Genomic DNA, 19,963 nt, shown 5'->3' on the forward strand with positions numbered 1-19,963 from the left:
CCACAATTATAGTGGATAATTTGGTGATGGACGGGGGAAGAGGGGATGGGGTGAAGGGTTAAAGAAGTACAAATTAGTAGCTGAAGGACGATCACGGGCATGGGGAGCACAGTATAGGGAATGCAATTAGCATTAACATGTTTGCTAGGTGGAGGGTCATGGGAGGGCGGGAGCAAATGGGGGGATCATTTTATGAACTATATAGATGTCTAACCAATGTATGGTATACTTGAAACTAATTAAAATAAATAATTTTTTTTAAAAAAGATGCAGTGCCTAAACGAATTAAAAACAAAAACAACTATATGCTTCCTACAAAAGACTTATTTTAGCTTTAAGTACACACGCAGAATGAAAGTAAAGGGATGAAAAAAAGATATTCCATGTGAATGGAAACCAAAAATATTAAAAGAGTAGCTATACTTTTATCAGACAAAAATTGTAACAGGAGACAAAGTCATAATGAAAAAGGAGTCACTTCATCAAGAACATATAACAATTGTAAATATTTACACACCCAACATCAGAGTACCTAATATATAAAGCAAATATTGACAGATCTGAAGGGAGAAATAGAGAGCAATAGAATAATAGTAGGAGACTTCAGTACCTCACTTTCAAGAATAAATAGATCACCCAGACAGAAAATCAATAAGAACATATTGGACTTAAACTATACATAAGACCACTGAAACTATATGAGATATAACAGAACATCCCATCCAACAGCAGCAGAATATTCATTCTTCTCAAGCACACATGGAATATTCCCCAGGACAGATCATACGTTAGGCCACAAAACAGGTCTTAATAAATTTGCAAGCACTGAAATTATGTAAAGCGTCTTTGCCAACCACAATGGTATGAAACTAGTAGTCAGTTATAAGAAGAAAAATGGAAAATTCATAAGTATGTGAAGATTAAACATGTTCTTGAATAATCAATGAGCCATAAAAGAAATAAAAAGGAAAATCAAAAAATATCTTGAAAGATTTCAACTATCACCTTCACAACTATCATTTCATCTCTATTTATTAGAATAGCTATCACCAAAAAGATAAATAATAATATCTATTGGGGAGATTGTGGAGAAAAGGGAAGCTTTGTACACTATTGGTGGGCATGTAAATTGGTACAGCCACTGTGGAAAACGGTATGATGGTTCCTCAAGAAATTAAAACTAGAACTACCATATAATCCAGCAATCCCACTTCTGGATATATATCTGAAGACAACAACATCAGTTATCTTCACTTCTTGTGCTCACTGCAGCATTATTCACAATAGCCAAGGTATGGAAACAACCTAAGCATTCATTGACAGATTAATGGATAAGGAAAATGTAGTGTATGTGTGTATTCATATATATATATATATATATATATACGCACATATAAAAATTCTTCAGTGTTAAAAAAGAAGAATCCTGCCATTTGTGGCAACATGGAAGAAACTGGGGGGAATTATGATAAGTGAAATAAGCCACAGAGAAAGATAAATACTGTATGGTATCACTTATATGTGGAATCTTAAAAAAGAGAGTAGAGAGTACAATAGTAGTTATCATGGGCCTGGATGGTAAGAGAAATAAGAGAGAGGCTGATAAAAGGGTACAAATTTCATTTATAAAATAAATAAGGTCTGAGGATCCAATACACAACATGTGGACTATGGTTGAAAATACTGCATTGTATAACTGAAATTTGCTAAGAGAGTAAAACTTAAGTGTTCTCACACACAAAAAAAGTAAACGTGAGATAATGGGTATGTTAATTCTACAGTGGAAATCCTTTCACATGTATACATATATCAAATCACATTATGCACTTTAAATATATGACAATTTTAGTTGCTAATTATACCTCGATAAAGCCAATTTTTAATTGATAAAACTTTAATTGATCTTGATTTTTTTCAATCCAAGATCTTAACAAAAAATTACATATTACATTTGGTTGTCATTTCTTTTTAATCTCCTTTAATCTTGACTAATTCCCTTTGCCTTTTTCATCACTCAAGATATACCTTCATTTTAATTATTACCAAGAAAAAAAGTACTGTCATTAATAATTGTAAAATGTCATCAACTGTAAGATGAATCCTGTTATAGATTTAAATCTGATATGTTAAAATGTGAGAAAAAAGATAACTTTAGAATAGATGAAATATGATATTTCTGAGTCTGATATAAAGATAAGTTGCAGGTAATAATCAAAATTTGGAAAAACATGTCCAGTAATAAAAGAGTAAAAGAAACAAAGTACTTAGAAAAGTAAGTTAAAAGGCAATTTTATAATAAGCTTTAAATTTATGAAGAACTTTTAAATGGAAGAGGGTGACAAGATATATTCCATATCCTAAGAAAACAAAATAAGAAAAGAGAAAGCCCATAGATTTAAACCATAAAGTAAGGGTTTTTATTCAGACAGAGTAATTTTTTCTGTCCAGAAATACCATAAAAAAGAATTGTTGGTGAGTATCCCTTCAGAGATGTGATCAGAATGTGCGAGGCTGGGAAGTGGACTTTTAGACAAAATTTTTTGAGCACGGGTATGTGGTCTGGTAGGACAGGGATCAAAAGGCATTTTGGAGGTGAAATGTCAAGGGCTGAAGCACGGAAGTCATGATAAGCAAGTCTGAGACATGAAAAAAATTTGTATAAAGAAAGTCCAGGCGATCATGAGAAATGTTTTTGTTAGGATTAAAAATGGAAGAACCAGAAGGTTGTTGATAGAAGAAGGAGAATTCAAGGGTCAGTAAAGGACTATGGAAACCAGATAGATGTGTATATGATAGTGGCCATATCTAATGGGAAGTCACTTTTGATTTGAGAATTCTTGTGAAAAAAAACAACATATTTAATAAAGCCTTTTTTTCTCTAGCACTCATGTGTAGGTTGGCTTGGAATAAGTAACGAGCAGGAGTAGGGGGACCAGCTAGAGTCACTACAACGAGCAAGCCTTACCATGACTCAGTATGTAATTATCCACACCTCCCGACTTCCCATATAAAGAGCAGAAGCCTGAAAATCTGCCATTAGAACATTTTTCTCTGACTTCCTATAAACCCACTAAGTTTCTGTTCGTCTTTTAAAACAGGACACTTCTGTTTCCCTCAAAAGGAAAGATTAAGATAGAGTGGGTGGCTAAGAACTTTCGGACACAGAGAGCCCAAGGAGAGTAGAGGCCATAGAATCCAAAGCAAGGCTTTACCTACCCAACAATTTTGCCTACTTCTGGACACCATGATGGAAACAAAAACAAAGGAGTCTTTCCTTGCTTTTCTCATACTCATGGAAACAAGATATTATAACTGAGAAACCACACCTACTGGAAATCTTTCTTAGCTGTAAGGTCAGGTCAATCTTAACAACATGAAGCATGTTCCAAAATCTATTATCTAAAATATAATTCAAACCTCAGTACCACACTTCTTTAATTTTTGATAATGAGCATTTGATGTTCAAGAGTATATAGCGTTGTAAATTGAGACAGCTAATAACCCTAAGAATTAGCTCCTTTGAAATCAGTGACAAGAGTGCCCTCTCAGACTTTTTGTTTTTAATCCTGACCTTGACATTCCACAACTGCAAATATTGCTGATGCTTTTCATTTTCTAGATTATAGTTCTCCTTTAAATGATTCTGAAGAATAGATATCTCTATCTCTCTCACTCTCTCTGGAAACAGCCTCTGATTAAATACACCACCTTCATCAATTCACCCAAATCACTGAACCATTCTGCCCTTGACCCCAGAACCTAGATTTGCCCACAGAAAGATAATTAAAGAGGGAGGGGAAAGGAGGTTAAAGGTACCCTAACAGTATGGCCGCCATCAGAAGTTGCTTAGTTTATCAACTCCTTACAGATGGGACAGGGCCTTCTTGAGGAGTTTCACACTTGCACCTCTCTCACCAGTGGCATTTGGTAAATGTATATTGGCCTAAAGGAAATCTTTGCCTTTCCGAGCTACACAGAGAGAGGCCCCTATGCCGTTGCTCTTGGTTTCCACATAAGTTAAACAGAAACTTTCACAATGTCCAGAGCGCCGATGTCCAACAAATGAAGGAAGAAAATGTCCTCAAATTTCTTTTAGCAGGAACTCACTTAGATGGCAACAACATTGACTTTCAAATGGAATAGTACATCTACAAAAGGAAAAGTGATAGTATCTACACCATAAATCTAAAGAGAACCTGGGAGGAGGTTCTGCTGGCATTTTGTGCCATCGTTGCCATTGAAAACCCAGCTGATGTCAGTGTCATTTTGTCCAGGAATACTGGGCAGCAAGCTTACACTGAAGCTCACAGCTGCCACTGGAGCCACTTCTAATGCCAGCCACTTCAATTCTGGAACCTTCACTAACAAGATCCAGGCAGCCTTCTGGAAGATGAGCCTTCTGGTGGTTACTGATCCCAGGTCTGACCACCAGCCTCTCACAGAGACATCTTACGTTAACATTGTTCTGTGTAACACAAACTCTCCTCTGTGCTGCGCAGACATTGCCATCTCTTGCAACAAGGGGGTTCACTCAGTGGGTCCAAGGTGGGAGATGCTGGCCCAGGAAGTCCTGTGCATGTGTAGCACCATCTCTAGTGAACACCCATGGAAGATCATGCCTGATCTCTACTTCCACGGAGATCCTGAAGAGATTGAAAAGGAAGAGAAGGCTGCTGCTGAAAAGACGTGACCAAGGAGGAATTTCAGGGTGAATAGACTGCCCCAGTTCCCGAGTTCACTGCTATTCAATCTGAGGATTAGACTGATCTGAAGTTGTATAGATGCCCTCGATGCCTATTCAGCAGTTTCCTACTGAATACCAGAGCGCTTTGCCTGCCACTGAAGACTGATCTTCAGCCCCCACTGCTCAGGCCACTGTGGGGCAGGAACAACCACTGGGTGGTCTTAAGCTATTTTTCCACAAACTCTTAAACAAAATGGAAATAAGGGTGACAGAAAATAAAATTTCTTCAAAATAAAAAGAATCCTCTAACCAACATAAGAAGGCATCAAGGAGTTTTAAGAAGGTATATTCTAAAAATTCAGTCAGTGACAACGGTCCCTTTTTACTGATGAGCACTCCTAAGAAGTTACCACCAGCCCCCTCAGAGGATCCCCATGCCCGTGTGGGTAGAACCCACTGTTCTCACTGTGCAAGTGTTGCCCTGAACACAATCTGCTCAGATTCTTGAAATTCTTCTCCAGGCAGAGCATATCATCCACTCACAGAAAATACATTCTTCGTTACAAATCTGAAAATAAAATGCATCCACCCATTTCACTCTTCAGGGCCTTCCTTATGCCCCCAAAGTAATTTTGAGGCATTCTATTTCATTTCCATGATAGCAGATTTATGAATATTTACCTATAGCAAGCAATGACTACAGGGAAGCCCCAGAAGGGGACTCAACTTGACTGCATTAGTTTAACAATAATGAAAATTTCAAAGGAGCCAATGTGCCTTCCTTAGCTCATTACAAACAACATGCCTCAACTTAAAGATCTCAAAGCAAATGACTAAAACAGTAAGATATAATAAAGAAAGGGGGAAAAGTCATCTCCTCCTTAGAAAAAAATTAGTCCAAGAGGTTGGAAAAATAGCTATTGGTCAGAAAGTAACTTAGTAAGGAAGCTACAATTGTAAACTAGTTGCTTTCTCTTCCTGGGGCCCCACTTTACTCCTTAAATCTAGGTCCTTAATGTGATTTTCATTTATATGCAGATTTCTTTTAGCATGTAGATTTCTACTTCCAGTACGTTTCACAACAACCCCCATATTTTGAGTTCTTTGGAATCCCTAGTAGACTTTTGCTACTCTCTGTGTATTTTGAATACTAGTTTTTCAGTAGCCTAGATTGAAAAGTCCAAGAACTTCTAAATTCCTACACAATATAAGACATGATTGCTGTTCTATCTAAACACCAAGAATGGAATTTAACAAACTAAAAACTAAATAATCCATCCATAAATTCAACATGTATGTATTGAATTGAACATGTTTACTACATGCCAGACACTTTTCCAGGCCCTGGGGATGCAGCAGTGAACAAGACAGAAAAATTCTTGTTCTCAAGGTGCTTAAATAGGACCAGGGGTGGGGAGTGGAGGGTGGGGTATAATAAATGATTAATTAAGAAACTAAAAAGTACATAAGATGGACATAAGTGCTAAGAAAAATTAATCAGGGAAAGGAGTTAGGAAATACCAGGAAAAGCCAGAAAGAGTAGGAGAGTAGAGATGGCATCACTGATAAAATGCCGGCAAAGAGATACCTGAAGGAGGTCAACCAGTACCAGAAGTATCCTCAACGTGATCGAGACTAGCAGTAGTGGAAAAGTCGATATGCCTAGACCAAAGCAGGGGCGGAGAAGGTGGCAGAAAATGGAGTCGATAGGACGAGGGGCCAGACAGGATTGGCCCGTCTGACTCTGTCTGGCTGGGACTCAGAGTGAGGTGGAAGTCACTGGAGGCTACCAAGTTAGGGGAGAGAAAGAACACTTAGTTTCTGCTAATAACTTAAATTATCTTCAAGTAGTTACTGTTACTAATCTTTAGGTTTTACATATTTTTTTTAAAGCCTTACTCGAAAAACATAATTGTTTTAAGACTCGTTCTTTACTCCTTTACAAACTCGGGGTGAAATTGGCTTCCATTCTGTTCCAGAGAACACACCATGGAAGCCCAAATTCTACAGATTGATTTTCAAACAGAATTAATTGCTTTGGGAAAGAGGATGGCTCCGGCCTCCTGCATACACACGCTTCTCTTAGGAAGAAAGGTAGATGGATGAGATAGTCCATAAATGCTGATAGAAAACCTACTAGTTGAATCATGTTAGATAAGCCAAGTAGTGTTACTGAGGGCATCTCAAGAAAATGAAGTGCAAACATCAGTGGACTATCCATTAAACATAAGTGAGATACTAACATCTAGAAGGACAAATAGAAATTCTTTCATTATTAAAAATAAATTTATCCATTTTCTAAGCAACTACTAATTCCTTTGATCATATAGAGGGAAAGCTGCTGATCTGTCAGGTGAAGGCAGTTACTGAAATAAAGAGGCAGGCAGATACTTGATGGTTTGATGTGCAAGTCCCTTGCAGAAATGACCTCCATTTAAGTCTTCCAGGGTACCCAGAACTAGGTATTCCTTTGGGCTAAGTCATTATCTTACTAAAAGGCCTTTACAAAAGCCAATAGCTGAGTTTAGCACATTAACTTCCCAGGCCCTGGTGATACACACTGGTAAGGTACAACCTTGACAAGCGGGGCCCTGAGGGAAAGTAATAGAAGTGGGTACTGGCCCAACAACTGCACTTTGTTTTTATCTTTTTATTAATAATACCATTTATTGAGCTCTTACTAAGTACCAGCTTCTAATATTACAACAGCCCAGAGGTAACTATTATTCTCATTAAAGAGGCTGAATAAATCTTCCAAGGTCCATAGACGTAAGTAGTGATTCTGAAATTCAAACCTAACATTTAATGCGATGCTTAGCACATAGCAAGTGCTCAATAAACAATATACAAATGAGTAAATTAATGAATGAATGAAACCCAGATCTGTCTAATTCCAAAATTCAGACACTTAATTATGTGCATTTATGTAGAGCTTTATAGTTTTTAAGCACTGTCCCACATGTTGTGGTGACTTGGGGTTAGAAACAGCTTGTACCAGTATTTGATCCAATAAAGCACATTCTTGTAGGATACTTCCTCTTCTTCCAGCTTATTCGATATGACCCCAAGACAACCTGGAGAGAATCTGGAACATGAGGAACATAAAGGGCAGGATGTTGCCTTGTGGGGAGAGGAAAGGAAAAGGAAAATGGCCACTAGGCCATCACGATAAGTTGCAGGAGCATTTTGCAGACAAAGGTCCAAAAGGACACATAAAAATGGAGTACTATGGTGGCTAGAGAGCAGGCCCCAGAGCCATTCAGGCCTGAGTTGGCAGGCAACCCCATCTCCTAATAATTGTGTGCCTTAACCTTTCTACACCTAAATTTCTGTGTCTGTAAAACAAATAATTGTACCTCCCTTACTGGGTAGTTATGAAATCATATGGGAAAATGTGTGTAAAGCACAGTGCCTGGCACATTGTAAGTACTCAATAAGTTAGCCATCTTCATTATTAAAGAGTAAAGTGGAGTTCCTGCTGCAGAAAAGTTGCAAAAATCAGACCAGCGAGAAACCAAGCAGCACTTGGAGAGTTGGAGAACTCAGGTTTATTATGCGGGCAGTCCCAGAGGAGCTAGCACTCTGAAGATCTGGGCCCAGAGCTCAGTTGCAACATTCCCTATATAGAACTTATTTGGCATGGGCTGATTGGTTAATGTGTCCTCAGATGGTTACAAAATGGGGGAGTTGCTCTGGGTTGCAAAGCACGGAAATTACTAGAGGGTACAGGCAGTTACATTTGTTGCTTAGACAGAACAAGCAAAAAGGAAGATGAGTCTTTAGTTAATTTTGAGTACAGCCTATGCAGCGAGCATATCTACAGAAGCAGAACAAAGAGGTGATTAGCCTTTTGAGTGAAAATTCCTCTTCATTCCCATGGAAAAATGTCACATTATGAATGGTCCTTACTGAGCCATAAACCACCATAATTTCCACCCTCGAAGATCTTCAAAAAATAAGAAATATATATCTAACCTAAAGGATTTGAAAATATTCATCTTCTTGAAAGCAGGAAACACCCTCCAGTACTAAGATGTCCCAGTTTTCAAACCCATCTGGGGGAGGTTGAAGAAAGCCTTCTCCGGTAGTTTCCCCTTTTAGAAATTCTGTTTCATGCCAGTGTTAATTTCACAGTCCTTAGTGTTCTTTCTATTATTCATGAGTTCTCTGCAATTCAATTTCACAAAGCAAAGGAGGGCAAACACAGATACGTTTTCCTTTTTGAAAACAAAACAGTTTTAGCCCCTGTGGGATGGAAGTCCTGCTGATCAGATGAGTCTCGTGGAGCCATAGCAATTGGATTTAAGTGCATTGCTTGAAGACAGCCCAAAGACAGCATTTACATTTGGGGGACATTTTATACTGCATTCTTCTTTGAAAGAGGGTATCAATTCCCTGAAATTTACTCTGCTGCTCTTTGTAACTCTTTGTAGCTTGCCTTCCTTTACTAGACAATCTCGAGAGCTGCATACAAAAGAAAGGGAGAAAGAAAAGGAGATTCCCATACCACCTCCATTTGCTTCCAGTAGGCCCTCCCATAGCGTGATGATGTTCCTTCACACTCTGAGTGTATCAAATGCTTTGGTGCTAATGGAAGAACTTCACCAAATAAACTGCCATCAAATTTCCCTTCAGCCCCTGTGCTGGCTGTGTAATGTGTAATGGGACTCAAGGCGTGCCAGGTACAAAAGGGTCACAGCATACATGGAATTTTATATGGAATCTTTGTGCAGAAAAGAAAAAAAGTCATTCCTCTGATGGTGTAGAGTTTAGAAAGCAGACAGTGTCATTTGGAAAATTGTTAAAAATGGCACCCCTTCAAGACTGACACTGCCTTGAAGCAGAAGCTGGATTTTGGCCTCTTAATCATCTTTGTAGAACTATACAGTAGCTGTATCCTCAGGCACAGAAGACAACAGCACTTTGTTGCCCTTCACGCAGTATTCTCACCTACAGTTTGTCTGTGGGCTTTGTTGAAGGGACCTAGGGAACAGCTGTCAAGCTTAGGAACTGGTTTATAAATTCCTCATTTCATTCTGAAAATAAAACAACTACTCAGCCGACTTTGCTGGAAAAGGGGTTGATTAGCTCATACTAAAGCATGATAGACACAGTGGGATTTAAGTTTGGCATCGCTCCACTCTAGAAGGTGTTTACTGCTGCAGATTAACGTATAAACATCCAGTCCCTCTGCTCCTATTTCTAGGGACACTGATAGCAAAGAAACATTGAGATTGTAACTGCCATAATTAAATACTTATATGGGCCAGAGTGTTTAATTGGGGGACTCAGGTCCTACCACATCCAATTTATCATGTCTCACCCTGTGATGTAGATAAGCTACTATGGCTGCATCTTCATGGAGAAGTTGGTGTTGATGGGGCCACGGACCTGTCACAGGGAAGGAAGCATTTATTATTTGTTCCTTCACCATGGTGGAAAGTGTCAAAAATAAAGGAAGATATCAGAAGTGAAAAGGGGGGCATACACAAATGTGTTCACTTCCAATTAGCTAGGAGAAGTAACAGGCTCAGAAAAGAATTATCAGGAAAATAAGACCTGTATAAGTCGTTTGAAGTACTGTCCTGAAGTGAACAGAGATCTTTTCCTCACATGCCAACTGCTGGACCCCCTCATATCACTTTCATGTCTGAGGCAAACTGGATCAGGTTTCCTGGGACACACCTCCCTGTTCAGTGGACCTGAAAGGCTGGCTCGGACATTTGAGGCAGTCATCAGTGAGCAGACAGTGTACTGCTACAGAGGCAAGTAGCAAAAGGGACGCTGTCTCTTCAAAGGCCTCTACTGGTACAAAGGGACACATTCCCCCAATTAGCAAGCTCTCCTTGGCAAGGAACAGTCTTCACGCTGTTGCTAAAACTCACAAACTACTTTTCCACTCTATGCTGATGGCAAATAATGGTCTCTACTTCTCTCATCATAAACATCCCTGAGTCCAGGGCCTTCTATCCCCAAGGTGAAATAAGCCAACTCTCTTCCCTTTTCTTCCTGGGCCTAGCCTCCTCTCTTAGATTTGTGGCTTTACTATGAATTCCATTTTAAGTTATTGAGTTAACAAAAGACCCAAAAGAGCTCTCAGTAAGGACTGGAAGCAGTGCTGAGAATAATCTTGATTAGATTAAAGGCTCACTGTTCAGCTAAGTCCTCTAAGATAGGAGGTAAAATTAAGTTGACTGCTTTTTTAAAAGAATAGAAATTTAGCCTTCGGAGTCAAATATTAGGTACTGGTGATAAAGACAGAAAGCAGATGGCCCCTTTGCCATCCCCCATCTTTTTCATCATTCTTCCACCACATACCCACTCCTCTTTCTAGCACCTACTGCTAGGATTTGACACCAAGGAAAAGACACAGGAAGAAAACCCAGATGACTGGGAATACATGTATGTTCCTACCTATTTCTCATATTCCTCCAGCATAGCCCTCTCCCATCTCTTCCCTGCCCCCACAGCATGCATGGATGCACGTACATATACACACTGTAGCACAAAAGTGGTATTCAAGTCCCTTATCCCTCAGTCAGGAAGAAATGGGATTGCTAATCCAAAATGTATTTTCAAATCTAGTCCTGTTCTCTAGAAATAAATGCTCCAACCTGAAAAACACCGTGTAATTCACTCTGCATTATTACCAGTGGATAAATGAGAGGTAGTGATTTCAGCTCTCCTTCTGACTGCCCTCTAAAGTGGCATCCCCGCTGATGTTCTGGCTACCCCGTTATTCTCAGAATGTTCAAACCACCTTCCTTGCTCCTATTGAAAATGGCCATTAAGATGCAAACAAAATGACTTTAAAACTTGACATTCCGAAATATGGTTGTTGTGCTTTGTAGAAGCACAAACTACTTGCTCATGTAGGAAATGATAGATAGATAGATAGATAGATAGATAGATAGATAGATAGATAGATAGATAGATAGATAGATAGATAAATGTCATATATAATTAAGACATTCACTTTTAGTTGGATCTGAAAGCTTTCCACAAAAAGAGACTCACAGCCTCGTTGTCTTTGCTTACCCATTCTTCTCAGGAGCTCTCTCAACAACACTCTTCAAAATCAGCTATGCTGAGGCACTCCTGTTCAGACACTTCCCAAAAACAAAGGAAATGAGCCACTGAAACCTGACTTCCTCCACCTTTTGCAAGAATCTTCTGACTGGCAGTAAAGCACAGAATGTTAGTAAAGCTAAAATCATTAAATTGTAGTTATTAATTGGTCTAGAGCCAAGAGACAATTGTGAAAGGAAAAAATAAAAAGATTTTTTTCTCAGAACTAATCTCAGAATTAAAACACAACTTTAATATGTAAAAATTAACAACAAACTAAAACCCTCCTAAACAGCAAAGGTGGATAAAATCAACAAAATAAAAAAGCAGCCTATGGAATAGGAGAAAATACATGCAAACCATTATCTAATAAGGAATTAATATCCAAAATATATTAAAAACTTATGCAATTCAGTATCAAAACACAAATAACCTGATTTACTCAGCCATTAAAAAAACGAAATCCTACCATTTGCAATGACATGGATGGACCTAGAGGTTCTTATGTTGAGTGAAATAAGTCAGACAGAGAAAGATAAATACCACATGATTTCACTTATATGAGGAATCTGAGGAACAAAAAGAACAAATTAATCAAAAGCAGACTCACAAATATAGTGGACAATTTGGTGACAGAGAGAGGGGAGAGGGGTTGGGGGCCTGGGAGAATGGGGTGAAGGGTTAAAGCACAAATGAGTAGTTGATAGATAGTCACAGGGATGGGGAGCACAGCATAGGGAATGCAGTTAGCATTAATCTGTTGGCTAGGTGGAGGGCCAAGGGAGGGAGAGAGCAATTGGAGGGATCATTTTAAGAACTATACAGATGTCTAACCAATGTACTGTATACTTGAAACTAATTAAAATAAATTAATTTTTTTTTAAAAAAAAAAAAGGGCAAGGGGCCCAAATAGGTGTTTTTCCAAAGAAGACATTCAGTGGCTAATAGGAACATGAAAAGGTGTTCATCCACAGACTGAACAGGTAAAGAAGATGTGAGATATACGTATATTAGCATATTATTCAGTCATGAGAAGGAAATCCTTCCATATGGAACATGGGTAAAACTAGAGAACATTATATTAAGTGAAACTAGTCAGACTGAGAAAGACAAATACTATGTAACTTCACTTATATATGGACCCTAAAATCAAAAAGCCGAACTCATAGAAGCAGAGAGTAGAATGGCAGTTACCAGAGGCTGGAGGCTGAGGTAGATTGGGAGATGCCAATCAAAGGGTACCAGCTTTCAGTAATAAGATGAATAAGCACTGGGATTTAACGTATAGCATGGTGGTGACTGTAGTTAATAATACTTTGTGTACTTGAAATTTGCTAAGAGAGTAGACCATGAGCATTTTCACCACACACACACACACACACACACAAAGGTAACTATATGAGGTAATAGATGTTTTAATTAACCTGATTATGATAATAATTTCACAAAATATGTATGTCAAATCATCATATTGTACACTTTAAATATATGTAATTTTATTTGTCAATTTTACTTCAGTAAAGCTGAAAAAAAGAAAAGTGCTGGAAGGATGTGGAGAAATTTAAGCCCGTGTACATTGTTGGTGGGAATGTAAAATGATGCAGCCATTATGGAAGAGAGGATGGAGGTTCTCAAAAATTTAAAATAGAACTAACATATGATCAGGTAATCCCACTTTAGATATATATCCAAAGGAAATGAAATCAATTTATTAAAGAGATATCTGCACTCCCATGTTCAGTGCACATTATTCACGAGAGCCAAGATACGGAAACAACCTAAATTTTCATCAGCAAATAAATGGATAAGGAAATGTGATATATATTAGAATATTAATTTGCCTTAAAAACAAAGGAAATCCTACAATATGCAACAACACAGATGAACCTGGAACATTATGCTAAACAAAATAAATCAGTCACAGGACAAGTACTACATGATTCCCTCTTACATGAGAAATCTAAAATAGTCAAACACACAGAAACAGAGAGCAGAATGGCAGTTATCAGGGACTGGGGGTAGCAGGAAATGAATTGTTGTTGTTCAATAGGTATAAAGTTTCAGTGAATAAGATGAATGCAAGATGAATAAGTTCTTGTACATAAGATATATACAACATAGTACCTATATTAACCATACTGTTTTATACACTAAAAATTTTAAGAAGGTAAATCTCATGTTAAGTGTTCTTATCACAATTTTAACAACTATGTAATAATTTTTTTAAAAAAAAGAAAACCATCACGATAGGTCACATCTCCAGAAACTGGGTCATCTCTGTCCACATGAACCTGGCAGAGCTTAGACTTACTCTGATACAAAGCAGCTGAGAGAATATAAGGAATCCAAAAATGTTTCCTAGGGGCAAACAATTCAAGGTTCTAGAATCAGGATTAAGAACGTCTAGGTTTAAAAGCAATAGTTCTGAAATTTCTGCTGTTTTGCTTTGACCTGTCCTAATGTCCAGGCAGGGTTTCTGCCTCTGTGAAAGATGTCTTAGGTTCCTAGCAAGCTGAGTTCTGGACCTAAGAAGACATGCTGGTAGTTGCATATAAACTGTTATAAATATGGTGTACTCTACCATTTCAATGAGAACTGCCATTTCAATGAAAAAGTAAAATGAACAACCAAAAAAAAGAACCTTTGATACAATCTCCCAAGACTGAGTCAAGAAGAAACAGAAAATCTGAACTTACCGATTACCACCAATGAAATAGAATCAGTAATCAAAAACCTCCCCCCCATCCCCACCAAAAAAAAAAAGTCTTGGACCACATGGCTTCATAGGCAAATTTTACCAAACATTCAAAGAAAAATTAACACCTTTTCTTCTCAAACTATTCCAAAAATTCAAGAAGAGGGAAGGCTCTCTAACTTCTTTTATGAGACCACCATTACCTTGATTCCAAAACCAAAGACATTACTGAAAAAGAAAACCATACGCAGATATCTCTTATGAACATTGATGCAAAAATCGTCAAAAAAATATTAGCAAACCGAATTCAGCAATACATTAAACATATCATACACCTCGATCAAGTTGGATTTATTCCTGGGATGCAAGGTTGGTATAATATCCGCGAATCAATTACTGTGATACACCACATTAACAAATCGAAAGATAAAAACCATATGCTCATATCAATAGATGCAGAAAAAGTGTTCGATAAAATCAAGCATCAATTTGTGATAAAACCTCTCAACAAAGTGGGAACAGAAGGAACATACCTCAACATAATAAAGGCCACATAAGACAAACCTACAGCTAACATCATACTCAATGGGGAAAGGCTGAAAGCATTTTCCTTAAGATCAGGAACAAGACAAGATACTTTCACCACTCCTCTTCAACATTATATAGGAAGTCTTAACCACAGCAAAAGACAAGAAAAAAAAATAAAAGATATCCAAATTGGAAAGGAAGAAGTAAAACTCTCGCTATTTGCTGATGACATGATACCACATAGAGAGAACCCTAAAGACTCCACCAAAAAACTGTTAGAACTGATCAGTGAATTCAGTAAAGTAGTGAATTCAGAAGTCAGTGGCATTTTTATGCAACAATGATGAACTTTCAGAAAGAGAAATTAAGAAAACAATCCCATTTACAATCGCATTGAAAACTATAAAATGCCTGGGAATCAAATTAACCAAAGAGATAAAAGATCTCTTCTCAGAAAATTATGTCATTGAAAAAAGAAATTGAAGAAGATATAAATAAATGGGAGCATATACCATGCTCATGGGTAGGAAGAATCAACATCATTAAAATGGCCATACTACCCAAAGCAATCTATAGATTCAATGCAATCGCTATCGAAATACCAATGGCATTTCTCAGAACAAATAATCCTAAAATTTATATGGAGCCATCAAAGACCCCAAATAGCCTTGGCAACCTTGAGGAAAAAAAAGAACAAAGTTGGAAGTATCACGCAACCTGATATCAAACTATACTACAAGGCTACAGTGATCAAAATAGCATGGTACAGGCATAAAAGCAGATACATTGATCAATGGAACAGAATAGAGAGACCAGAAATAAATCCACCCTATACGCTCACTTAATACATGACAAAAGAGGCAAGAATATACAATGGGGTAAAGACAGTCTCTTCAATAAATGGTGCTGGGAAAACTGGGGAGATACATGGAAAAAAGAAATTGGACCACCTTCTTACACTGTATACAAGAATAGACTCAAAATGGATTAAAGACTTAAATATAAGACCCAAAACGATAAAATTTCTAGAAGAAAACATAGGCAGTAAACTCTCTGACATTGCTAACAGTAATTTTTTTCAGATATATTACCTCAGGCAAAGAAAACAAAAGAAAAAATAAACAAATGGTACTACATCAAACTAAAAAGTTTTTGCACAGCAAAGGAAACCATCAATAAAACAAAAAGACAACCAATTGAATGGGAGAAGATATTCGCTTATGATACATTTGATAAGAGGTTAATATCCAAAAAATATAAAGAACTCATACAACTCAATAACAAAAATACCAAACAATCCAATTAAAAAATGGGCAGAAGACCTGAATAGATACTTCTCCAAAAAGGAAATGCAGATGGCCAATAGACATATGAAAAGATGCTCAAGGTCATTAATTATCAGAGAAATGCACATTAAAACCACAATGAAATACCACCTGACACCTGTCAGAATGGCTATCATGAATAAATCAAAGAACAAGTGTTGGCAAAGATGTGGAGAAAAGAAAACTCTCAGACACTATTGGTGGGAATGCAAATTGGTACAGCTGCTATGAAAAACAGTCTGGAGGCATCTCAAAAAAATTAAAAATGGAAACAGCTTTTGATCCAGCAATTGCACTTCTGGGTATTTATCCAAAGAAAACCAAAACAATAATTTGTAAACATCTATGCACCCCTATGATCATGGCAGCACAATTTTTAATAGCCAAGATATGGAAGCAACCTAAATGCCCATCAACAGATAATTGGATAAAAAAGTTATGGTTCATATATACAATGGAATATTACTCAGCCATTAAAAAAATGAAATCCTACCATTTGCAATGACATGGATGAACGTAAAGGTTATTATGCTGAGTGAAATAAGTCAGAGAAAGATAAATATAATATGATTTCACTTATATGCAGAATCTAAGGAACAAAAAGAACAAACTAATCAAAAACAGACTTACATATATAAAGGACAGTCTGGAGACAGCTGAAGGGAAGGGGGTGAAGGGTTAATGAAGTACAAATTAGCTGATAGTTGGTCACAGGGATGGGGAGCACAGCATAGGGAATGCTGTTAGCATTAATGTAATGGTTAGGTGGAGAGCCAGAGGAGAGAAAGAGCAATTAAGGCGGATTGCTTTATAAACTATATAAATGTCTAACCAGTGTACTGTATGCTTGAAACTAATAATAAAATTAAATAAAAAAATTAAAAAGAACCTTTTATTCTCAAGCCAAGACCTGATCTTCAGCAGACTGTTAAGAGCTTAAGGTCCAAATGCTCTGGCCACAGAGAAAAGCACTATTCTGCCTACTTCCATCTTCAGGGAATGTTTAAAGTTAGAAAAATGTGTTGGGTCAGGATTCCCACTCCCTCTGCTCCTGGGCCACAGCCATAGGGGTCAGCCTGGATGGCAGTAGAGGGGATGAGTCATAGCACCTTTTCCCCTCAGCCATATCCTTGGGTTCAGCCTGGGATCACCTGCAGAGGACAGAGAACTCATCTTTCATTCTCCCTTTCTCCTGTACCAGCTGCTTATCAGATGGTGGCAAAATAAATCACCAAACATCATCTGACCATCCTCAGAAGACACATATGAGGCAAATGACAAGTTACATTCTCCTCATGTTCTGACAGGAACAGAAAAATAGTCTGGAGCCTTTGTGTCTCAAACCTTCTGAACTCCCCACATCTTGGTTCATAAGGCCTTAGGCTAAGAGGAATTTCAGTGACCCAAGATGATTTCCAGATATCTTATGAATCCCAGGAAGAAATTATAGTGCATGGGATGGGAATTAAGCCCAGAGTCCCCAGGGTTCTTTCCTATACAATTAAGTAATATAACTACATGTAAAGAGAAAAGAGTTGAGGAGAATGGGAAGAATGTTTTCTGCCAAGATAAGAAATCTTTCTAAGTTGTCCCCAGTTCAGGTTTAAACTGTACAGTTTGCTCGAATATGTGCTCAAACCCCATCACCTTCATTCAAGCCCTTGCTAAAACTTTAAATGAGTTATTACACACATTAAATTGTCATTTAATCGTACCCAAGCACTGTCATAAAAGCAAATGAAGCAAGCCTAGAAGCACTAGAATAAAAAATACTACACTAGTTACATCCTGAAAACACAAGCTGAAAAATGCTCACTGTCACCTCATACGAGGGGAGGGGAGGCCTGCCATCACAGATAACAAATGGCTTTGGCTCCTCACTTTCTCATTTGTGAAGCTGATGGCTGCCAACCAGCAGCAAGACCAGCTTTCACCTAACTGACTATGGTTGCACCCACCTTGATTTGAGGTTGTTTAATCCAAAGGCCCAGCTCAGAAAGAAGCTATAAGGCACTAGCCCCAGAGTAGGCTCTCCCATGCTCTTTTTTAATTAGGAAGTGACGGTAATTCCCCGTCTTAGAAGTCTTTAGTAAAATACCCATTTGGGATTTCTTAATGGTGAATTTAAATGCTCCATGACAGCTTCTAAAAGTGAAGCGGGGGGCGTGCCCACAAACTCTTCAACTCACAGAGGAACCATGGCATGCCCAGCCCCATGAATGCCTGTGCTTTTGTGACTCTGCTAGGGGCCAAGAGAGGGACAAACTGGCAAGCCCAAGGAGACTCGATGGATTTATGTTGGCAAGAGCAGAGAGGAAAAGCTAGGGATCCAGGAGAGCCTGCTAAAGCTGAGGGTGGCAGAGTGAAAGTGCTTGGGTAGAGGTGGCAAAGGCCTCTGAGACATCCTTAAAGAGAAAGATGGAGAAAGATAATTTTTTAAAGTTATACTACACATTGTGAAGATAAATCCTTTTTGTTTGTTTTATGTTTTCTTTTTGTTTGCTTGCTTGGTTTTGTTATTTTTGAGAGATTGCTTTATTTAAGGATTAAAATTATTTTTCAAGTATTTTTGGAATTCCAGACAGTTGATTTTTTTAAAGACTGTGTTGAGACTGACTTATATAGTGACTTATTTATATACAGTTATGTTTAGGTATTTATGTCTGCTTGGAATTTTCTGAGAGTAATTTATTCAATTTATCTCATATTGGTTGAGTGCAAAACACTCATCTTGGCTTGTAGAAAACTCAAAGACATTAGACAAGGACCCTGTTTCCAAGGAACTTAACCTGGTGTAATTACTGTTTAATGGCTATTATAATTATATTCTATTTGAAAGCAGATACTCACTGAAAGAGAGTCTGAGATCAGGTTTTATAGTAGGTCAAACTAGAGACAGAATAATTCCAGTTGCAGAGGAAGTCATGGGAGAAGGAGAGCCATCATGAATTGCAGAATGCTTCATGGCAGAGGTAGCATAGTAAGCGGGCCTTAAATGATGAGTAAGCTTTGGCTTGCAGAAATGGGAGGGAAGGGTCTTCTACTAGGTAGAGGGAAGGGAATTCAAAACTGAGTGAAAAGCCTAAGCAAAGAGTAGGAGTAAGAAAATGTAGGGATAATTAAGTAAATAGTGAGAAATTCTGTTTAACCAAGACAAAGACTCTATGAGGGCAACTAATGGGAGATGAAGTTAAGGAAGGTAGGTTAGGTGCAAACCACAGAGAACCAGGGATCCATGCTAAAGAGCCTGGATTTGAGTCAACAAGTAATTGTGCAGGATGCAGGTGGAGAATGTAGATATTTCATGAACACTGTGTTCCTAAAACAGGGCCCGTTTTATGATTCTGTGTTCAGGCCCTGCCTGCCCCTCAGCAGTATTGTTCCCTATCCATACTCACTCAAATTTTCCTTAATTACAACTTCAAAATAATAAGTTTTTAACTGGCTATGTGCTGAGGCTTTGGAGAAAGGGTTGAATTGCCTCTGTTAATCATGTAATAAAACTCCCCAGGAAGCCGGAACACAAGGCAGTGTTTCCAAACGTGACAGGTCATGCTGCTTTTTCTGCCCAACCAGCAAAAATATGAGTGTCATCTCCTGCCTCCATTCCCAGGAGCAGGCATGAGCCCAGTTGCCCTTAAGGTAAGTGTGGCCATTGGCACA

At 38.1% G+C, this 19,963-nt stretch overlaps 1 pseudogene; it reads left to right on the top strand.

The window, feature by feature from the left end:
* LOC105293797 overlaps positions 1-19,963 on the top strand; it is an 84,377-nt pseudogene that overhangs the window by 3,178 nt on the left and 61,236 nt on the right.

This window comes from Pteropus vampyrus, unplaced genomic scaffold (genome assembly GCF_000151845.1).
Source record: "Pteropus vampyrus isolate Shadow unplaced genomic scaffold, Pvam_2.0 Scaffold77, whole genome shotgun sequence".
Lineage (NCBI taxonomy): Eukaryota > Metazoa > Chordata > Mammalia > Chiroptera > Pteropodidae > Pteropus > Pteropus vampyrus.